At 40.6% G+C, this 23,964-nt stretch overlaps 1 protein-coding gene and 1 long non-coding RNA gene across 2 annotated transcripts in view; one reads left to right on the top strand and one right to left on the bottom strand.

Annotated features, from left to right (window-relative positions):
- The window catches only part of LOC144340135 (uncharacterized), a 229,611-nt gene that overhangs the window by 103,918 nt on the left and 101,729 nt on the right, over positions 1-23,964 (top strand). The window contains exon 3 of the mRNA XM_077997931.1: positions 2,696-2,877. The gene's annotated coding sequence lies outside the window, so the exon portion shown is untranslated. The remainder of the gene's footprint in view (positions 1-2,695; positions 2,878-23,964) is intronic.
- The window catches only part of LOC144340136 (uncharacterized), a 111,040-nt gene that overhangs the window by 85,854 nt on the left and 1,222 nt on the right, over positions 1-23,964 (bottom strand). The gene's annotated exons all lie outside the window — the stretch shown is intronic.

Genomic DNA, 23,964 nt, shown 5'->3' with positions numbered 1-23,964 from the left:
ACCCTAATCAATGATATTAGAAGAACTTTCTAGCTGGTGTACACATTGAGGTGCTGGGACGGTGGTCGGCCTGGAGAAAGCATGTAAACTCTGTGCTCCTCAGCCCTCTATACCTCGCCCCATGTATAGGGCAAAGAGATATGTCACAGGATTACAGATGTGCAGAGTGGTTTCTGATTCCAGGTTGGAAGCTGACTTACACACTGTGCTGCTCATCTTTGATCTTCATAGGCCTATACTCTAATACTACTTTAGTAATACATATATAGGACCAGTAAGAACACTTAGCACAACCATTCTCTTCAAGTGCCATATTCTGGAGAGCTTTAATTCCAAAGCAAAAGATGTGTATCAAATTTTACAGCAAAAAAAAAAAAAAAAAAAAAAAAAAGGTTTTGGTAAAGGCAGGAAAATAAATCGAGAATACACATGTGGGAGGGGTTGAAAGTAGGTGTAAGACAAGAAGCCTGCACATTTTGGCGTGAGGAGGGGAAGGAACTGGTAGAGATGGTGGGTGGGTCACTGACTGAATGGCCCAGTGGTGGCATCTTCAGGTGAGGCGCATATATGAGGAGGAGAGGAGAGTTCTTCCCAAGGGGCAAGTAAAGAGAAGGTGAATAAAAGGAAGGGTACTATTCGAGAATGATGCAGTGGAGAGGAAACAGGAAAAAAAATTGAGGAAGATTTCTCCCATTTAATGAAGTACTTCAGTATGTCTAATTGGAAATATACATTATTAGTGGAAGTCTTTCAAATGAGTTCCTCAGCAAAGCCCAAGGTGGTTTAAGAATTTAATCTCTGTTTTCCCTCTTTCACTCATGGATATGCTTATGTATTATTATCATCAAGTGGACCAGTTGATTCTCTAGTTGGTTTTGTTGTGACATAAAATACCTGTTTAAGTGATCTTTTTACATGATAAATATGGTACCTTATAGATTTTTGAACTCTCAGTGTTTTCTCTCATGATTATTTGCCTTCATCCTTTTTCCTTTTCCTCTCTTCAAGAAGGTGTGCTCTTCTGTGCTCATTTCCTATAGAGGAATGTGGATCTTGAAGGTTTGGTGAAATCATATTTGTTTCCACTCTTTCCCAGGCTTTCCTTTTCTAGAATGCTAAGCCTCAAAGAGAATAAAAAGCCAGAGCTGAGGATTGGAGGAGGTTAGAGCTTTTCCAGGCAGTTAGAAAAATTCAGATGAATTTGTGAAATTTGTGAATAAAGGGATCTATGCCTTGCTCCCTAGGAGTAACACTGGAGAGATGAGACGATCCCATCTGCCTTTGTCGCCTGGATGAATCCTGACTTAGCTGCTGTGCTGCCTGTCTTTGAGCTTATAAGCCTATAAACTAACAATGCTTTAGTCATTAGAGATATACATTCCGGTGTATAGGACTATTAAGAACACTTAACACAACCATTCTCCTTAAGTGTCATATTTGGGAAGAAATGACTGCATGACATGTCTAGGTACCTAGTACCTTAGACAATCATACAGATGTTCTGTACCCCAGCATGGTATGAACGTAGAATGAGTCTTAATCTCCAGTAGTCTCCCAGAAGCAGCAGAGATTGTGTTGGACCTGAAGGAGCCCTGCAGACAGGGATGAGGCATGTCTCCTTCAGAGGAGGCAATGTGTATGCCAGTTTGTGTCCCCAGGCTCGGATTACACACAGAGCCAGATGGTCTCCTTCTGATGCTTGGATACTGCAAATAGCCCCAGAACTTAAACACAACCTCAGAGGAAAGTGGCAAGGGAGCCCAAATTAACTGAGATTAAGAAAAAGAACCTCATTTTTTCCCAGTTTATATCTAGGTTGTCTCCAAGTCATTTATTGCAAATTCATATTTTTTCAACTGATTTAAAACAACATCACATGACATACTAAAAATTATATATTTAGGTCTATATTTGGACTTTCTTTTCTATCCCAGTGAATTATCTATTTTTGAACAGGCACTGTATTTTCTTAATATTGTAGCTTTGTAATATATTTTATGACTTGTAGGGCTACTTCCTCCTTATTACTCTTCTTTTTTAGATTTTTAAAAATTATTTTTGCTTATATTTTTATAGAAACTTTAAGATTAGCTTCAGTAGTTCAAATTATTGCCAGTATTTTTAATAGAATCAATTTAAAATTTTGAATTAATTAATGGAGGTTTACACTTTTATCATGTTGATTTTTCCTATCCAGAAATATGGTATGCTTTTATTATTTGTTCATACCTATTTTTATTGTTTTCCATTACTAGTGTTATATAGTTTCTTCACATAAATTTTGCACATTTCTCATTAGGTTTCCTGTGTATAAGTCAGAGTCCCAGCAAGAAAGGTATAGCAGATATTCAAATGGGCTAATGGAGGGGAGTTTGATGAAAGGATTATTTTCAAAGGTGAGGAAAGGGTTAAGGAGACTCAACAAGGGACAGTGTAAAAGCTAATTTTAGGTGTACACTTGACTGGATTAAGTAATACCTAGAGAGCTAGTAAAGGATTATTTCTGGGTCTATGAGGGTGATTTTGGAAAAGATTGACATTTAAGCCAGCAGACTGTGTAAGGAAGATCCACTCTCACTCAGTGTGAGCGAGGACCATCCAGTCGGCTCAGGGCCCAGATAGAACAAAAAGGCAGAAGAAAGTCAGATTCACTCTCTGTCTTCTGGAACTGAAACACTTTCTTTTCCTGCCATAGGACATCAGAACCCTAGGTTCTCTGGTCCTCGGACTCTGAGACTTGCATCAGCAATCCTGCCCAGGCTCTCAGGCCTTTGGACTCAGACTGAGCTACTTCACTGGCTTTCCTGGGTCTCCAGCTTGAAGATGACAGACCGTGGGACTTCTCAGCCTCCATAAACGTGTGAGCCAATTCCCATGGTAAGTCCCCTCTCATGTATTTATATCTATATCCACGTACTATTGATTCTGTTTCTCTGAAGAACCCTGAAGAACACAGGCAGTAAAATATCTGGGGCTAGCGATTGCAGAGAGTAATAAGAAGGTAGAAGGAGTGTACCAGACTGAGGAGGGGGTACTTAGAAGACATTCATGCCCTACACAGTGGGTGGCCATCTGTAGAGGGATGCAGTCAACCCAGGGAAGGACACACCCTGACCTCGCTCTTCTCTTGCCATCTGATTACCTGGTGGTGCCTTCTACTGGCCAAATCCAACAGAAGCCAGAGAAAAAAGGTAACCATTGATGTGGTTCACAAATGTCAGTCTCCTGGGACACAGAGAAGAGAAGAGTAAAGAGTAGATCTACAGGGGGTAAATGAGTGATACTTAGCACACTGCATATTTTATCTTTTTGTTAACATTGTAAAAATGAAGTCTTCTGTTCTCTCTCTCTGATATGCGTGTGTGTGTGTGTGTGTGTGTGTGTGTGTGTGTGTGTGTGTGGTTCTGCCATATTTGAAGCTAAACTCTAAAGGAGATGATGAACAATTAGACAAGTAGTTATAATAAATGTGCTATGATATGGGAAGTGAAAGATCCCATGAAAGCTTTAGTAGATAAATCTTGTGAAGTCTATGGAGTCATAAATTGCTCCTGAAACAACAGGTTTAAATAGATTTAAATAACAGGTTTAAATAGATATCCTGAGGTAAATAACAGGTTTAAATAGATATCCTGAGGATAAGGAAGGTGTTAGACAGATGAAGAGGCTGATGCTGGTGGGGTATGGCAAAGAGAAACTGGGGATGAGGGGGGTTTTCAAGTTTGATGAGGTGTTTAAATATTTTATTTTTTACTGTTTACTTGCTATCTGACCTTGGGTGAATTACCTAACTTTTCTGTGCCACAATTTTTCCATCTGTAAAGTAGTTATTGTACTCTATTAGTCCGTTTTCACACTGCTGATAAAGACACACCTGAGACCGGGCAATTTACAAAAGAAAGTTTAATGGACTTACAGTTCACATGGCAGGAGGTTGGGGTCTCACAATCACGGCAGAAGGCAAGGAGGAGCAAATCACGCCTTGCATGGATGGCAGCAGGCAAAGAGAGAGCTAGTGTAGGGAGACTCCCATTTTTAAAACCATCAAATCTCTTGAGATTCAGATCTGCCCCCATAATTTAATCACCTCCCCCTGGGTTCCTCCCATGACCCATGGGAATTGTGGGAGTTACAATTTAAGATGAGATATGGGTGGGGACACTGACAAACTATATCATTCCACCCCAGCCCCTCCCAAATCTCATGTCCTCACATTTTAAAACCAATCATGCCTTCCCAGCAGTCCCCTAAAGGCTTAACTCATTTCAGCATTAACTCAGGAGTCTACAGTCCAAAGTGTAATCTGAGATAAGGCAAATCACTTCTGCCTATGAGCCTGTAAAATCAAAAGCAAGTTAGTTACTTCATAGATACAATGTGGGTACAGGAATTGGGTAAATGCAGCCATTCCAAATGGAAGAAATTGATCACAACAAAGGGGTACAGGCCTCGTGCAAGTCAGAAATCCAGCAGGGCAGTCAAATCTTAAAGCTCCAAAATGATCTCTTTTGACTCCATGCCTCACAGCTAGGTCATGCTGATGCAAGAGTTGGGCTCCCATCTCCTTGGGCAGCTCTGCCCCTGTGGCTTTGCAGGGTAAATACAGGTGCACAGTGCAAGCTGTCGGTGGATCTACCATGCTGGGGTCTGGAGGATGGTGGCCCTCTTCTTATAGCTGCACTAGGTGGTGCCCCCATAGGGACTCTGTGTGGGAGCTCTGACCCCACATTTCCCTTCTGCACTGCTCTAGCAGAGGTTCTCCATGAGCACTCTGCCCCTGCAGCAAACTTCTGCCCAGCATCCAGGCATTTCCATACATCCTCTGAAATCTAGGCAGAGGTTCTCAAACCTCAATTCTTGACTTCTGTGCACCTGCAGACTCAACACCATGTGGAAGTTGCCAAGGTTTGGGATTCTACCCTCTGAAGCAACATCCCAAGCTGTTACTTTTAGTCATGGCTGGAGCAGCTGAGATGCAGGGCACTAAGTCCCTAAACTACATACAGCAGAGGGGCCCTGGCCCTGGCCCATGAAACCATTTTTTCCTTCTAAACCTCCAAGCCTGTGATAAGAGGGGCTGCCGCAAACCACAAAGGTCTCTGACATGCCCTGGAGACATTTTCCCCGTTGTCTTGGGGATTAACATTTGGTTCCTTGTTACTTAGGCAAATTTCTGCAGCCAGCTTGAATTTCTTCTCAGAAAATGGGATTTTCTTTTCTATCTCATTGTCAGGCTGCACATTTTTCAAACTTTTATGCTCTGTTTCCCTTTTAAAATGAAATTATTTTAACAGCACCCAAGTCACCTCTTGAATGCTTTGCTGCTTATAAATTTCTTTTGCCAGATACCCTAAATCATCTTTCTCAAGTTCAGAGTCCCACAAATCTCTAGGGCAGGGACAAATTGCTGCCAGTCTCTTTGCTATTACAAGAGTCAGCTTTGCTCCAGTTTCCAACAAGTTCTTCATCTCCATCTGAGATCACTTTAGCCTGGATTTCATTGTCCATATCATTATCAGGATTTTGTTCAAAGCCATTCAACAAGTCTCTAGGGAGTTCCAAACTTTCCACATTTTCCTGTTTTCTTCTGAGCCCTCCAGACTGTTCTAACCTCTGTCTGTTACCCAGCTCCAAATTTGCCCCCACATTTTTGGGTATCTTTTCAGCAGCACCCCACTGTACTGGTACCAATTTACTGTATTAGTCAGTTTTCATGCTGCTGATAAAGATATACCCAAGACTGGGCAATTTACAAAAGAAAGAAGTTTAATGGACTTACAGTTTCACATAGCTGGGGAGGCCTCACAATCATGGTGGAAGGCAAGGAGGAGCAAGTCACGTCTTACATGGATGGCAGCAGGCAAAGAGAGAGCTTGTGCAGGGAAACTCTCATGTTTAAAACCATCAAATCTTGTGAGACTCATTCACTATCACAAGAACAGCACAGAAAAGATCTGCCCCCATAATTTAATCACCTCCCACTGGGTTCCTCCCATGACATACGAGAATTGTGGGAGTTATAATTGAAGATGAGATTTGGGTGGGGACACAGAAAAACCATATCATATACTAAACTTACAAGTTGTCGTAAGGATTAAACAAGAAAATGCATTTACATTTTTGAGACAGTGCTTGGCAGATAGCACATGCTCAATAAATGGTAGCTATTATTATTGACAGTGTATGAGGAAGAGCTGGAGTCAATAGAGAGTGAGATCTACTGGAGTAAATACATCTAACTGTATACTGCTAGTGAGAGAGTCAGAGGCCCCACTGAAGGCAAAGATAAGGATCTGAAGAACTGACAGCTTCATAGTAAGTTTTCATATTGTTCCAAGGGCAATAAAAAGATGGATTTAATACAGGGAAGTTATATGTTCATATGTCTATTTTTGAAAGTTTTGCTGCTACTGTTCATGTCTTGCCTCTTTTCTATAAGCTACATTTCCAAGCTCCCTTGCAGTTAGGGTCCATATACCTAACTTTTGGCCAAGGGTGTGTATTAGTCAGGACTCACAAGATAAATAGGACCAATAGGATGGATGGATAGATAGATAGACAGAAACAGATTTATTATAAGAAATTGTTTCATGTGATTATAGAGACTGGGAAGTCCAAAATCTGCAGTGTGAAATGGCAGAAGCTCAGGAGAGCCTCTGATGCCAATGAAATGTGAACATAGTTTGCTGAAGAATTCCTTCTTGCTTGAGGAGGCTGGTCTTTTTGTTCTATTCAGGCCTTCAACTGATTGCATGAGCCTCATTTATATTATAGGAGGGCAATCTTCTTTACGCAAAGTTCACTGTTTTAGATGTTAATACCATTCAAAAACATCATCTAAGTTAACACATAAAATTAACCATCAGAGGATGTGTTGGGCAGAAGTGATGTGTGCCCCTTATAGGCTGGGGGTCTAACCCTCTTGTGCACAATCTTCCATGCTTTCTTTCTTTGCTATTTGGCAGGTGGGAGGTACAGTATCTAGAATAGGATGTAAACTCTAGGGGGATGAAGGAGCTGCTAGGAGAAGGAAGCAAGTCCTTAAAAGATTAGGTGGAATAGACATTTGTCCATCTGTGTCTCTCATTGAATTGAGACATGTGTGAGAAACAGGCAGATGCTGTGTTAAGCTTTGGGACTTAGGGTGTTGTGGGATTGTTTATTACAGCAGTTAGTATATCCTGACTGATGAATCATTCTGGCAGCAGGGAGGACAATGTGTTGAAACAGGTTAAGGCTAGCATCAGGAAGGCCAGCTAGGAATTTTTGGTACAAGTCCAGGCAAGAGATAATGCTGAGCTGGACTAGGTTGATGCAGCATGTGGACAGCAGATGTTTAAATTAATCATACTGTGAGTAGTAATAAACATTTAGTGTTTTACCAAATTATCTCAGTGAACACTCCAAATTTCTATTTTTTTCCAAGAAGAATAAATTGATTGTCCAGATTTATTCCACAATAAAGGAAAAGTTATGAAATATGATGCTATTTCTGGTTTCTTGTTAACAGTTCATGTTCAACTTAACCAAAAGAATCTTAGGCAAACCTGAAGTGATAATGCTTAATTAGGAGGTACATGGCAGTGCAGTTAGAGGGAAGAAAAGAGGAAGTGAGACAGAGAAGGATAAGAAGCAAATTCAAGTTGATATATACCAAGTGGGCCACTGCTACATGGCTCTAAAAAAATATATATACCTTAGAACAGCCCATCAGATGGAAAATTGTGGGGGAAATTTATCTGTGAGCTGACTCATGTCTCCTGTCTCCTGTTGGCTAAAGGTCATTCCAGGGAAAATTTATAACATAGCTCCACTGCTTTAGAGGTGGAGCAAGGACCCAGAGATTTTGGATGGCTGGACAGCCTAGCATGACTTGCTGTGGCTGCAGTTACTACAGAGCAAGCAGCCAATGGCCCACAAAATAGGTGAGGCTTAAGAATCAGAGGAGACACTCAAGATGGGTTGATAAATCTGGTTTGGAACTCATCAGTGGTAGCTCTGATAAGGTTGTTAGCACACTTATCTATGAAGTACTTTAATTAAATAAAGGGATATTCTAAACCTCACATTGCCAATGTAGTGTGATAGTATTACTGCTATGTATGTGGAAATTAAACACAATAATAACAGCACCATTTTACATAGATATCAGGAATGTGGGGTGACATTCCCTATGAGGTCTTAGCTTTAAGTTTATTCTTTTACTGAATGCACTGAGATGTAGCTCCTAAAGGTTGTGAACTCCAAATATCTGAGACAGGTCTCGGTTAATTTAGAAAGTTTATTTTGCCAAGGTGGAGGACATGTACCCATGACACAGCCTCAGGAGGTCCTGACAACATGTGCCCAAGGTGGTCAGAGCACAGCTTGCTTTTATACATTTTAGGGAGACAGGAGACATCAGTCAACATACAAAAGAGGAACATTGGTTCCTTCTGGCAAAGTGGGACAATTGGAAGCAAAGGTGGGACAACTTGAAGCAGGCAGGGGGCTTCTAGCTCATAGGTAGATAAGAAACAAATGGTTGCATTCTTTTGAGTTTCTGATTAGCCCCTCCAAAGGAGGCAGTAAGATTTGCATTTATCTCAGTGAGCAGGGGTGGGGGTGGGATGGAAGGTGACTTTGAGTAGAATGGGAGGCAGGTTTGCCCTAAGTAGTTCCCAGCTTGACTTTTCCATTTAGCTTAGTGATTTGGGGGCCTCAAGATTTATTTTCCTTTCACAAGCTTTTCCATTATTTAAAGCAGACTTTGTCTTATTTTGCCTTTTTTTTTTTTCCTGACAAAATCTGCATTATCACACTAAATTCTGACAACTGCCCTATGAGGTAGATGTAAGCATGGGCTCAATTTTACAGATTTGTAAAATAAAATAAGTAAAAAGATGTAACAACTTTCCCACAAGGTCACAGAGGACATTTTATATAACATTTTCCCTAATTCTTCTTTTTTGTTGTTGTTGTTGTTGTTGTTTTTTGAGACGAAGTCTCACCCTGTCACCCAGGCTGGAGTGCGGGGTCACGCTCTTGGCTCACTGCAACCTCCACCTCCCAGGTTCAAGCAATTCTGCCTCAGCCTCCTGAGTAGCTGGGATTACAGATGCCCACCACCACACCCAGCTAATTTTTTGTATTTTTAGTAGAGAAGGGGTTTCACCATGTTGGCTAGGCTGGTCTCAAACTCCTGACCTCATGATCCACCCACATCAGCATCCCAAAGTGCTGGGATTACAGGCGTGAGCCACTGTGCCTGGCCAATTCTTCAGTTTTATACAAGTCCCAAAGGCCAGGAACAAAATACTGGTTCTTAAGTAGCCCGGTATTTTAGAAAAGGTGCCAAACTATTCTTGTGGAACTAGAAAGATGGTGACACAAAGTCAGGTTCAAACAATCACTTACTTGAGTTTCGAAACAGGGTGAAGTCAGAGAAGCTGAGAGTCTTTGGAGAGTGTTGTTGACAGGCTGCTCTTCTCCTCTCCCTTTCTTTGGAAGAGAAGAAGGATGTTGAGGAACGCGAGGATCTCTTGGAGTTGGAGGGATAGAGGGTCTGATATTTGGCTCATGCCTGAGGAAGCTAAAGGTGAGAGGCTGTGACTGGAGGTGCCTCTGCCCAGTAGCACCGTACAAAGTGCTAAACAGGGAGCAAAGGCATGTACACAAGGGGGAGAATAAAAGTGGTATATCCTGTGAAAGCTGTGTGAATGCAGAAAAGAGAGCTAGTCTGCATCCTCCGCTGGCATATAGCTTATGGTGAAGGGACTTGAGGAGAGAAATGGGCAGCCAGAAGCCCAGGGGCCAGCAGGGAGGAGCAGTAAGTGGCCTGCGGGAGAAGAGGCAGTTGGTGCACTCTAGTGTGAAGGTGACTGAGGGCTGTCTCCAAAGACCCTTTAGAGGAGAATCGGCTTTGGAGACCGGAGAGAAATGATATGAGATCACGACTGTGTCACCATGGAGCAGCTGTGCACTTTCCTGCCAACTCCTCTTCCCTGGGCCTGACCTAGCAGGAGAGGGGGGTGAACAAGGAAGAGAAAGGAAGCCAGCTTCATCCTATTTGCCCACTGTGGGCTTCCAAGCCTGAAGCTGGGAGAGAGGAGAAGTTTTAACTTGAAATGAAGATTGTCATTATACCATTAGTCTGGACTGTTCTGACCTGGACTTTTTATTATCTGAAATCTCTAGATTGAAGGACTTTTTAGCTGAACATAACAGAAAAATCAATAATACATGCTTGATATTTCACTCAGGGTAGAAATTAATAAGGCTACAGAAATAAGTTTTTCTTTTTTGTACATTATCATCATATCCACCTTGTAAAACCAAGTAGGTGCACTGCTAATCATTCTGTTACCACAAAGCTTGTCCTTATCTGGCTCTGTTAAAAAAAATGCTACATGAGAAGACAAAGACATCAATCAATGATCACTCATTAAGCCTGTGGTCTGAATTAGTTAATACAGTTGGGAATCAGGATCAAGACATTCTAAAGGCAAATATTATAAAAAGAATAGTCTGGAACATAAGTCACTGGAAGGTTAGGATAAAGAGTGCATTAGTGAGCAATCTGGGCAACGAAGCTCAAGGGAGGGGGCACTAGTGGCGATGTGGGGTGGAAGAAAGGAAAGGACACGCCCCTGAGGACAATCCATTCTGCATATGAGCAGCCTCTGTAAATTCCACCTGGTGCGACCTCTAGTGGTCACTCTAGTACCATAATACAGTGCACATACCCAAAGCTGTGACTGGTCCGTAACATGAAAGTTGACTCTCAGTTTTCACCAGTTTAAAATTTTAGAACCGTGCAGGCAGAGAGCTCTTAATACATATTAATGGTTTGATTGCTTAGGTGGAGAATGGGTGAAGATGTATGCACCCGGGTCAGTTTCCTGATAGCTGACTTTCATGCTGAGTGTAAATTTGGTCACACATTTGAAGTGTCAGAGGGCAAATAGGAAAGAATTAAATAACTCATTGATTTCTCAACTGACCTTTGGCATTATTCATAAAAAGTACATAGAAGGCTTTGAATAAATTGCTTGTTGAATAAATGAACAAGGAGTTACACCTTATGGAGTTTGCTTTTTTATTGTCATGAATTGGGAGAAAGATTTAAATGATAGGAACTTAGTATGTTAGCATCCACAAATTTTAAATTTACCTGCAAGTAAAAGAATAAATTTATTTATAATAGATTTGGATGATTCCTATTTTTGTTATTTTATTCATAACATTCTATACAGGCAATCCAAGACTCTAAGTGAACCACACACTTTCTGAGTTCCTTTGAGTAAATGATTATTCCATGTTGATTGTCCAGAAAGGGCAAATAGTGGACCCAATACCTTTTATTGGTTATTTTCAAAGTTTAATAATGTAGTAATTGTAAGTTTCTTTGAGATGTTTATTCTTTTTCTTTGTTTACTCATGAGGATATAATTTGAGATGTTTTAATAGACAATTATTATTGCAAAACTTATTTTAATTTGTGGCTTAATTAATAGTAATTTAATCAGTTCCAATAAGCATAATGAGAACATAAAAAGCTACTAAATTATTAGGTGTAATGATTCCTGTCTTTCCTCAAGAGGGCAGCAAAACCGCACTGCTCAGTTCTCAAAAATCAGTATAAAAATCTTAAAAAGCTGATACACAGACATTCCCATGACCTGATCATTCATATTAGTCCAACTAATTAAACATAACATGTGTTGATATTTGTATTGGCATTTTATAAAAGTTTAGCTTTTCCTTTATGAAATGAAAAAAAAATCTACTTCTTTCTCTTAGGTTAGACAATAGAATTATACTTGCCTAGGGTCTCAACATGCATTGTTTAGACAAGGACAAATGATTAAGTAAGCTACTGAGGGTAACAAATAAATAACTTTTTTTTTTTTTTTTTTTTTCCGAAGTGTATTAGTCCGTTCTCATACTTCTATGAAGAAATACCTGAGACTGGGTAATTTATAAAGGAAATAAGTTTAATTGACTCACAGTTAAACTTTCCTGAGGGGAGGCCTCAGGAAGCTTATAATCATGGCAGAAGGCAAAGGAGAAGCAGGCACCTTCTTCACAGGGCCTCAGGATGGAGAGATGCAAGCAGGGGAAATGCCAGATGGTGATATAACTATCAGATCTTGTGAGACTCACACACTATCACGAGAACAACATGAGGGAAACCACCCCCATGACTCAATTACCACCACTTGGTCCTGCCCTTGACACGTGGGGATTGTGAGGATTACAATTCGAGATGAGATTTTGGATGGGGTCACAGCCAAACCATATCACCAAGTTACTAAAGTGATTGTACTTGAATCCAGTTGGGAATCAGGATTAAGACTTTCTAAAGGCAAATATTATAAAAAGAATAGTCTGGAACATAAGTCACTGGGAAATTTAGGATAAAGAGTGCATTAGTGGGCAATCTGGGCCATTTTGGAAATTGCCTTTCTATAGTCTATCCTAGGAAGAAAGACCTTTTAAATACACACACGCACGCATGCGTGTGCCCACACACACACACACACATATGTGTATGCATATATGTATGTACATGTTTATCTGTATATATAGTCCAGAGTTGAAGAAAACTTGAATATTGGATCCAGAAAAATCGGGAAATGAGAGGGAGTTGAATCTACCCTTGCCCACATGTATAGAATGGAATTTGGGAATTTCCTAGGCAGATTATAGATGAGGTTTGTCTTTAGCACTTATCACACTGCCTTCAGGGTCCTCTCTGTTCCTGACTTGCTAGGTGCTGTTCTTATATTCAGAAGGTGGTTAAATGATCCTGACAGTTGTTGCCTAATAGTGGTTCAAAACATTTCTTTTCTCTGGTATATCTGCATTTAATAGAGGACATGAGAAGACTGGAAGATTTTCAAGGCATAAAGGAATGGACCATAGTGGACCCTCAGAGGCCTGCATTCTGCCCTGGGGCTCCTGCTTTCATTTTAATAGCAGCAGTTGTAGGGCAGGAACAGGGAGATCAGCACCTGCATGGGCCACAGTGACCAATTCCACCACTGTTTCTGCCAGAGGGAGGTACGAGTGGGCCATGCACCTTATAGCTGCCTGCTTCCACTTCTCATGCTGATGGAATATTCTGATGGACCATAGAGTTGGAGCATTTGCTCCATACTAGGTTTATCTTTTATATATAGTAGGCTTCCAATAAATGGTTGTTAAATGAATAAAGACCTCAAATGATAAATGAATGATGTAGCTGTTCTTCCACCTACTCAACACACAGAATAAAAATCCTTTTCCTTTTTGTGAGGTTAACTAACTTTGATGGAGGAAAATTTACATGATTGTTACTGGAAAGGGGACAGGTATATTCAACTGGAAGCATTTGATGATTCTTCATTCCATTATATTGAATAGGTTGACTAGGGATCAAAACAGGTTCAGTGGCATGGTGGCCATCATAAACAAATGTACAGTTCAAACTTAAGGGTTGTTCTCGTCTTTCAAACATTTAAAGATCTTGTAAGAACTAACATTAATATTTATTAAGCACTTACTCTTTGCAAATCCCTATGCTAGTTTTGTTTTGAAATTTACTGCACAGTATAAAAAGAATAAGCTATACCCTTGTCTTCAATGAATTTATAGTGTCCCTCTAGTCCCAAGACTAGCACACATGAAAGCATCAGAAAAGTAGGTACAGTATAGATTATTAATGCAAATGAGTAAGTGCCATGGCCTAGGATTAAAGGTTCTGCAAAGGGAAAGTCAATAAGAGGTAGAGACGCTGGGGGAAGTCTACCCAAAGAAAAAGGACCTTGAGATGACTCCTAAAGTACAGGTAGAGTTTAGATACAGAGACAAAGGGGGGTGTCCTAGGAATAACAGCTGTATAAAGACATAAGAAGTGCTGAGCATGGTCCGTTTTAGAAAACAGATTAGAAAATAACTGCAAATTGGGTAACAGTGGGGGCCAAAGTTGGAAAAGTGATTAGTTTTTGGAATCAAATCTAAAAAAGGATGAATTCTATAACATTATTGAGTAGGAGAACAATGAAAGGATAGCTGTGTTTCCAGATAATTAACCTCCTTATTTCCCCTGCTGTGAAAACTAAGTTTCTAGAATAATTGTAAGGGGAGAAATGTTTGGGGTGATTAGAGGATGGTGGGACCAGTTTACTTCTTAACTGTGAATATTGTACTTATTGAGCTGAATTGTATTTTCAAACCTATACAGTAATATATTTTAGGCTTAGAAATAATAAATCTGTATCTCAATTTTTATTCTAGGATAGTATTAGTGATCAATTCCAACCTGAACCTCATACAAGTATCATAGTTACTAGAAATCCACTTAAAAGCTGAGATCCAATCATGGTACATTTTTATTTTTAGTAAGGAGCTGTTTCTAACGTCAACACTGGTAAACTAATGGTTTGTTGGAAGAAAATATGCCCTTTAATAGAAAGCCAACACATTCAGTCAAGAACATTTTACTTGTTCCATGTGAAAATCCACTATAGAAACAATTTCTGTTTTATCCTGAAATAAACATATATTGCAGAAACAGACACAGGACATTTTTGTGCATCAAGGTAATGTCTTTGGCTGGTCGCTATTGAGTACTTTCATGATGTGAATATCATCATGAATAATTCATCAATTCTAAACTAGATTTCACTTAAAGTTGCAAATTTACCATTTTAATGACATATTAAAAAAGTTTTCTGAAAGAAAAAGTACAAATAAAAGTAAAATAAGGGCTTCTGGTTCAAGATGGCTGACTAGAAGCAGCTAGTGGGTTTCTCTTCCATGGAGATGAATCAAAATGGTAAATATTCACACTTTGAATAGATCATCTAAACGAGACAGCACGCTGGAATTCATCAGAGAAGTGATAGGAATTATGGAAAGCAAAGAAAAGCGAAGCCAGGCAGCCTGCTGAGCTGGGATTGGCATGGAACCAGGAGTAGCTCCCTGACACGGGGAAAGGCTGAGTGAGCAACCCCTGGGGCTCCACTCCCACCGTGGACTTTTACAATCCTAGCTATGGGAGAGCTCTCTGAACCCCCTGGGCCTCCAGTCTAACACAGGGAACTGCCTGGAGATTGTGCAGAGGCACTGCTTGGGCCCACATGGAATTCACAGGCTTTTGATCCTTGAAATGCTGCAGCCTGGTACTGGCTGCTGTTGCAGTGCCAGGAGGGAGTGGGGTGGTCAAGTACTTTTGCACACCCCAAAGATGTGTATCACTGCTACTGCTGCTGCAGGGTAGAGAAGCAAGCACATTGAGCACCCTTGCTTTCACTGCTCCCGCTAAGGGGGATCTGCCATCCCTCGGCTCACTGTATAGCCACCTTGCTTCTGCCTGAGCATTTTGGCTGTGGCCTGGCACCCTTCTGAGAGCCCAGCCCCCAGAGGCCTGCAATCTGCCCTGGGGATCCTGCTGCTGTTGCTGCAACTGCCACCACCACTGCCAGGCCAGGGAGGGAGTGGGAAGACAGGACACCTTTGCACACCTCAGTGGTGGATACCACCACTGCTTCTGTGGGAGGAAGGTGCGAGTGGGCCATGGGCCCCACAGCTGTTAGCTTTCACTGCTCTCACTGAGCAGGGCTACCCCTGCCTGAGCATTTTGCTGTTGCCTAGCACCCTTTTGAAAGCCTAGTCCTCAGAGGCCTGCATTCTGCCCTGCGGCTCCTGTTTTCATCTTATTAGCAGCAGTTGTAGGGTGGGAACAGGGAGACCAGCACCTACATGGACCACAATGACCAAATTCACCACTGTTTCTGCCAGAGTTAGGTACGAGTGGGCCATGCACCTTGTAGCTGCCTGCCTCCACTGCTCATGCTGATGGAATATTCCGCAGCTGCCTGAGCAGTCTGCCTGCTCTTTCTGAAGCCTTCTGCCAGCAGCCTAGGGGGCAGCCCACTCCTTCCTATCACAGCCAATACCTGAACTCTGGGAATTTGAAGACATATTTGCTTGTCCGGTCCTGGTTTAGTCCTCCCAGGACTCATGCCCATTGCCCAGGGAGCCATTTAGGAACCTGAGGATTAGAGGATTGCCTAGCCCAGTGATGGCACCTGATCATTCCCTCCGTGGTCTGAGGTTGAGCTGATCCAATCAGCTGACACCACCACAGCTGACCCCCACCTGCATGTACTGAAAGGCAGAACCATTCCCCCTCTCTCTGTGAAGCAGCAGTATTCCTACATTGGAGAACAGGAGAGCCACAAAGCTGTCTATATTGAGCTGAGGGAAGAGATCCCACGCTGAAGCCACTCCAGTGAAGAATCACGGGACAGGTGTTTCCCCTGGCTTTCAGTGACATTGTGGTCTGGCGTTAGATGACAGTGTCTGTCTGAACTGAGAGTCATCAGCCCTGAGACAAGGGTGTGATACAGAAAGAGACTGTGTTCCTGTCTGCCCAGGATGTGGAGCTGGTGGAGCCCCCTCTCCAACTGCAGAAACCTTGGCACATTTCACCAGGAGCTCCTTCAGTCACTCCCGTCAGAGCTGGTGCCCATGCGCATCATTGAAGTATTCATGGGTGAGGTTGGTGTTTCAGCTCCTCCCAATAAACCGAGATCAAGCAAATAGCCATCTGCTTCTGTGACAGACAGCTTTTGCCCATGAGCACCACCTACTGGTCTGGAGGTTGAACTGCCCAATACAAAACATGCTAATAAGTACACCAAGGCTAAAGAATCAAAGCCAAAGGACCCTACTCAACTGTGGTATTTGATTGCCACACTGTCATGTGGAAAATAATCCCATATAAATGAAAGTAAATAAAAAACAAGAAGTGACACCTTCTCCAGATGAGAAGAAACCAGTATAAGAACTCTGGCACCATGAAAAACCAGTGTTGAGACATCCCCAAAGGATACTAGCTCATAGCAATGGATTCTAACCAAAATGAAAATTCTGAAATGACAGATAAACAATTAAAAATATGGATTACAAGGAAGCTCAATGAGGTCCAAGAGAAAGTTGAAAACCAACGAAACAAAATCAGGAAAACAATGTAGCATATGAAAGAAGAGATAGATATCTTTAAAAAAAAGCAGAATTTCTGGATTTGAAAAATTCACTGAAGGAATTACGAAATACAGGCATGAATGAAACTGGACCTCTGTCTCTCACCATATACAAAAATTAACTCAGTGTGAGTTAAAGACTTAAATGTAAGACATGAAACACTGAAAATCCTAGAAAAAATATGGGAAAAACTGTTCAGAATTTTGGCATAGGCAAAAAATTTATGGCTAAGAACTCAAAAGCACATGCAACAAGAACAAAAATAAACAAATGGGACTTAATTAAACTAAAAAGCATCTGCCAGCAAAAGAAGTAATCAATGGAGTAAGCAGACAACCTACAGAGTGGGAGAAAATATTTGCAGACTATGCATCTGACAAAGGACTAATATCCAGAATCTACAAGGACCTCAAACAACTCTACAACAATGACAACAACAAACAAACAGCCCTATTAAAAAGTGGGTAAAGGACACAACTAGACATTGCTCAAAATAATACAAGTGACCAGCAAACATATGAAGAAAAGGCTCAACATTACTGATTATCAGAAAAGTGCAAACTTATACCATAATGAGATACCATCTTACATCAGTCAGAATGGCCATTATTTAAAAACTGAAAAACAACAGATGTTGGTGAGGATGATGAGAAAAGGGAACACTTATACACTGTTGGTGGGAATGTAAATTAGTATAACTTCTGTGGAAGACAGGATGGGTATTTCTTAAAGAACTGAAAATAGGAACTACCATTTGACCCTGCAATCCCACTGCTGAGTATCTACCCAAAGGAAAAGAAATCATTTTATCAAAAAGACACCTGCACTTGTGTGTTTATTATGGCACTATTCACAATAACAAAGTCATGGAATCAGCCTAAGTGTCCATCACTGAATGATCGGATAAAGACAATGTGGTATGTATACACCGTGAAATACTACTCATCCATAAGAAAGAATAAAATTGTGTCTTTGCAGCAGCATGGATGGATTTGGAGGCCATTATTCTAAGTGAAAAACTGCAACAGAAAATCAAATACTACATGTTCTCACTTATAAGTGGGAGCCAAACAACAGGTCCACAAGAACATACAGAAAGAAATAGCAGACTGGGCGTGGTGGCTCACGCCTGTAATCCCAGCACTTTGGGAGGCCAAGGTGGGCGCATCAGGAGGTCAAGAGATTGAGACCATCCTGGCCAACATGGTGAAACCCCGTCTCTACTAAAAACACAAAAATTAACTGGGCGTGGTGGTGCGCACCTGTAGTCCCAGCTACTCAGGAGGCTGAGGCAAGAGAATCATTTGAACCCGGGAGGCAGAAGTTGTAGTGAGCTGAGAACAAGTCACTGCACTCCAGCCTAGGCAACAAGAGTGAAACTTTGTCTCAAAAAAAAAAAAAAAAAAAAAAAGGCTATAGTAGTCACTGGAGATGCTAAAAGTTGAGAGAGTGGGAGGAGAGTAAGGGTTGAAAAATTCCCTATTGGATACAGTGTTCACTGTTTAGGTGATGGGTACATCAGAAGCCCAAATCCCACCACTATGCAATATATCCATGTAGCAAACCTGCACATGTACCTCTGAATCTATACAAATGAAAAAAACCACATTCTCAAAGAAGAGTAAAATAAAATAGAACACATGGAAGAAAATATATCACAAAGTGCTGAGAATAGAAAAAGTAACATCCTAAAGCTCTAGAATTTGGGGTAGTTCACCACTTAACACAATTTGGTAAATGGCAACGGAGAGCTTTTTAATACTCAGTTCATACTCTGTCTGTCTTGCACTCTCTCTCTCTCTCCCTATTAGTAGAGAATGTTTTCATAAACGTTTTAAGCTTGGGTTTATCCTCAGTCAGGGTTCTTTCTTCCTTCTTTCCTCCGTTTTTATTCAAGCCATTGCTAGAATTTGATTTTGTTTTCTCTTAGTGTCTTAAAGTGTATTATTTTTGCTTTTCCGACAAAAACAATAGTTGCATATTTTTTGGTCCCTTTAAGTTTTTTTTTTTTTTTCTTTTTTTTTCTTTTTTAATTTATTTATTATTATTATACTTTAAGTTGTAGGGTACATGTGCATAACGTGCAGGTTTGTTACATATGTATACTTGTGCCATGTTGCTGTGCTGCACCCATCAACTCGTCATTTACATCAGGTATAACTCCCAATGCAATCCCTCCCCCCTCCCCCCTCCCCATGATAGGCCCCGGTGTGTGATGTTCCCCTTCCTGAGTCCGAGTGATCTCATTGTTCAGTTCCCACCTATGAGTGAGAACATGCGGTGTTTGGTTTTCTGTTCTTGTGATAGTTTGCTAAGAATGATGGATTCTAGCTGCATCCAAGTCCCTACAAAGGACTCAAACTCATCCTTTTTTATGGCTGCATAGTATTCCATGGTGTATATGTGCCACATTTTCTTAATCCAGTCTGTCACTGATGGACATTTGGGTTGATTCCAAGTCTTTGCTATTGTGAATAGTGCTGCAATAAACATACGTGTGCATGTGTCTTTATAGCAGCATAATTTATAATCCTTTGGGTATATACCCAGTAATGGGATGGCTGGGTCATATGGTACATCTAGTTCTAGATTCTTGAGGAATCGCCATACTGTTTTCCATAATGGTTGAACTAGTTTACAATCCCACCAACAGTGTAAAAGTGTTCCTATTTCTCCACATCCTCTCCAGCACCTGTTGTTTCCTGACTTTTTAATGATTGCCATTCTAACTGGTGTGAGATGGTATCTCATTGTGGTTTTGATTTGCATTTCTCTGATGGCCAGTGATGATGAGCATTTTTTCATGTGTCTGTTGGCTGTATGAATGTCTTCTTTTGAGAACTGTCTGTTCATATCCTTTGCCCACTTTTTGATGGGGTTTTTTGTTTTTTTCTTGTAAATTTGTTTGTGTTCTTTGTAGGTTCTGGATATTAGCCCTTTGTCAGATGAGTAGATTGCAAAAATTTTCTCCCATTCTGTAGGTTGCCTGTTCACTCTGATGGTAGTTTCTTTTGCTGTGCAGAAGCTCTTTAGTTTAATGAGATCCCATTTGTCAATTTTGGCTTTTGCTGCTGTTGCTTTTGGTGTTTTAGACATGAAGTCTTTGCCCATGCCTATGTCCTGAATGGTACTACCTAGGTTTTCCTCTAGGATTTTTATGGTATTAGGTCTAACATTTAAGTCTCTAATCCATCTTGAATTAATTTTCGTATAAGGAGTAAGGAAAGGATCCAGTTTCAGCTTTCTACTTATGGCTAGCCAATTTTCCCAGCACCATTTATTAAATAAGGAATCCTTTCCCCATTTCTTGTTTCTCTCAGGTTTGTCAAAGATCAAATGGCTGTAGATGTGTGGTATTATTTCTGAGGACTCTGTTCTGTTCCATTGGTCTATATCTCTGTTTTGGTACCAGTACCATGCTGTTTTGGTTACTGTAGCCTTGTAGTATAGTTTGAAGTCAGGTAGCGTGATGCCTCCAGCTTTGTTCTTTTGACTTAGGATTGTCTTGGAGATGCGGGCTCTTTTTTGGTTCCATATGAACTTTAAAGCAGTTTTTTCCAATTCTGTGAAGAAACTCATTGGTAGCTTGATGGGGATGGCATTGAATCTATAAATTACCTTGGGCAGTATGGCCATTTTCACGATATTGATTCTTCCTATCCATGAGCATGGTATGTTCTTCCATTTGTTTATGTCCTCTTTTATTTCACTGAGCAGTGGTTTGTAGTTCTCCTTGAAGAGGTCCTTTACATCCCTTGTAAGTTGGATTCCTAGGTATTTTATTCTCTTTGAAGCAATTGTGAATGGAAGTTCATTCCTGATTTGGCTCTCTGTTTGTCTGTTACTGGTGTATAAGAATGCTTGTGATTTTTGCACATTAATTTTGTATCCTGAGACTTTGCTGAAGTTGCTTATCAGCTTAAGGAGATTTTGGGCTGAGACAATGGGGTTTTCTAAATATACAATCATGTCATCTGCAAACAGGGACAATTTGACTTCTTCTTTTCCTAACTGAATACCCTTGATTTCTTTCTCTTGCCTGATTGCCCTAGCCAGAACTTCCAACACTATGTTGAATAGGAGTGGTGAGAGAGGGCATCCCTGTCTTGTGCCAGTTTTCAAAGGGAATTTTTCCAGTTTTTGCCCATTCAGTATGATATTGGCTGTGGGTTTGTCATAAATAGCTCTTATTATTTTGAGGTACGTTCCATCAATACCAAATTTATTGAGCGTTTTTAGCATGAAGGGCTGTTGAATTTTGTCAAAAGCCTTTTCTGCATCAATTGAGATAATCATGTGGTTCTTGTCTTTGGTTCTGTTTATATGCTGGATTATGTTTATTGATTTGTGTATGTTGAACCAGCCTTGCATCCCAGGGATGAAGCCCACTTGATCATGGTGGATAAGCTTTTTGATGTGTTGCTGAATCCGGTTTGCCGGTATTTTATTGAGGATTTTTGCATCGATGTTCATCAGGGATATTGGTCTAAAATTCTCTTCTTTTGTTGTGTCTCCTCCAGGCTTTGGTATCAGGATGATGTTGGCCTCATAAAATGAGTTAGGGAGGATTCCCTCTTTTTCTATTGATTGGAATAGTTTCAGAAGGAATGGTACCAACTCCTCCTTGTACCTCTGGTAGAATTCAGCTGTGAATCCATCTGGTCCTGGACTTTTTTTGGTTGGTAGGCTATTAATTGTTGCCTCAATTTCAGAGCCTGCTATTGGTCTATTCAGGGATTCAACTTCTTCCTGGTTTAGTCTTGGAAGAGTGTAAGTGTCCAGGAAATTATCCATTTCTTCTAGATTTTCCAGTTTATTTGCGTAGAGGTGTTTATAGTATTCTCTGATGGTAGTTTGTATTTCTGTGGGGTCGGTGGTGATATCCCCTTTATCATTTTTAATTGCGTCGATTTGATTCTTCTCTCTTTTCTTCTTTATTAGTCTGGCTAGTGGTCTGTCAATTTTGTTGATCTTTTCAAAAAACCAACTCCTGGATTCATTGATTTTTTGGAGGGTTTTTTGTGTCTCTATCTCCTTCAGTTCTGCTCTGATCTTAGTTATTTCTTGCTTTCTGCTAGCTTTCGAATGTGTTTGCTCTTGCTTCTCTAGTTCTTTTAATTGCGATGTTAGAGTGTCAATTTTAGATCTTTCCTGCTTTCTCTTGTGGGCATTTAGTGCTATAAATTTCCCTCTACACACTGCTTTAAATGTGTCCCAGAGATTCTGGTTTGTTGTATCTTTGTTCTCATTGGTTTCAAAGAACATCTTTATTTCTGCCTTCATTTCGTTATGTACCCAGTAGTCATTCAGGAGCAGGTTGTTCAGTTTCCATGTAGTTGAGCGGTTTTGATTGAGTTTCTTAGTCCTGAGTTCTAGTTTGATTGCACTGTGGTCTGAGAGACAGTTTGTTATAATTTCTGTTCTTGTACATTTGCTGAGGAGTGCTTTACTTCCAATTACTTGGTCAATTTTGGAGTAAGTACGATGTGGTGCTGAGAAGAATGTATATTCTGTTGATTTGGGGTGGAGAGTTCTATAGATGTCTATTAGGTCTGCTTGCTGCAGAGATGAGTTCAATTCCTGGATATCCTTGTTAACTTTCTGTCTCATTGATCTGTCTAATGTTGACAGTGGAGTGTTGAAGTCTCCCATTATTATTGTATGGGAGTCTAAGTCTCTTTGTAAGTCTCTAAGGACTTGCTTTATGAATCTGGGTGCTCCTGTATTGGGTGCATATATATTTAGGATAGTTAGCTCTTCCTGTTGAATTGATCCCTTTACCATTATGTAATGGCCTTCTTTGTCTTTTTTGATCTTTGATGGTTTAAAGTCTGTTTTATCAGAGACTAGTATTGCAACCCCTGCTTTTTTTCGTTCTCCATTTGCTTGGTAAATCTTCCTCCATCCCTTTATTTTGAGCCTATGTATGTCTCTGCGTGTGAGATGGGTCTCCTGAATACAGCAGACTGATGGGTCTTGACTCTTTATCCAGTTTGCCAGTCTGTGTCTTTTAATTGGAGCATTTAGTCCATTTACATTTAAGGTTAAGATTGTTATGTGTGAACTTGATACTGCCATTATGATATTAACTGGTTATTTTGCTCGTTAGTTGATGCAGTTTCTTCCTAGCCTCGATGGTCTTTACATTTTGGCATGTTTTTGCAATGGCTGGTACCGGTTGTTCCTTTCCATGTTTAGTGCTTCCTTCAGGGTCTCTTGTAAGGCAGGCCTAGTGGTGACAAAATCTCTAAGCATTTGCTTATCTGTAAAGGATTTTATTTCTCCTTCACTTATGAAACTTAGTTTGGCTGGATATGAAATTCTGGGTTTAAAATTCTTTTCTTTAAGAATGTTGAATATTGGCCCCCACTCTCTTCTGGCTTGTAGAGTTTCTGCTGAGAGATCTGCTGTTAGTCTGATGGGCTTCCCTTTGTGGGTTACCCGACCTTTCTCTCTGGCTGCCCTTAAGATTTTTTCCTTCATTTCAACTTTGGTGAATCTGGCAATTATGTGTCTTGGAGTTGCTCTTCTCGAGGAGTATCTTTGTGGCGTTCTCTGTATTTCCTGGATTTGAATGTTGGCCTGGCCTACTAGGTTGGGGAAGTTCTCCTGGATGATATCCTGAAGAGTGTTTTCCAACTTGGTTCCATTTTCCCCCTCACTTTCAGGCACCCCAATCAGACGTAGATTTGGTCTTTTTACATAATCCCATACTTCTTGCAGGCTTTGTTCATTTCTTTTTCTTCTTTTTTCTTTTGGTTTCTCTTCTCGCTTCATTTCATTCATTTGATCCTCAATCGCTGATACTCTTTCTTCCAGTTGATCGAGTCGGTTACTGAAGCTTGTGCATTTGTCATGTATTTCTCGTGTCATGGTTTTCATCTCTTTCATTTCGTTTAGGACCTTCTCTGCATTAATTACTCTAGCCATCAATTCTTCCACTTTTTTTTC

This window comes from Macaca mulatta, chromosome 3 (assembly GCF_049350105.2).
Source record: "Macaca mulatta isolate MMU2019108-1 chromosome 3, T2T-MMU8v2.0, whole genome shotgun sequence".
Taxonomy (NCBI): domain Eukaryota; kingdom Metazoa; phylum Chordata; class Mammalia; order Primates; family Cercopithecidae; genus Macaca; species Macaca mulatta.
The sequence above is the reverse complement of the archived record's forward strand: the minus strand, read 5'-3'. Positions and strand labels throughout refer to the sequence as shown.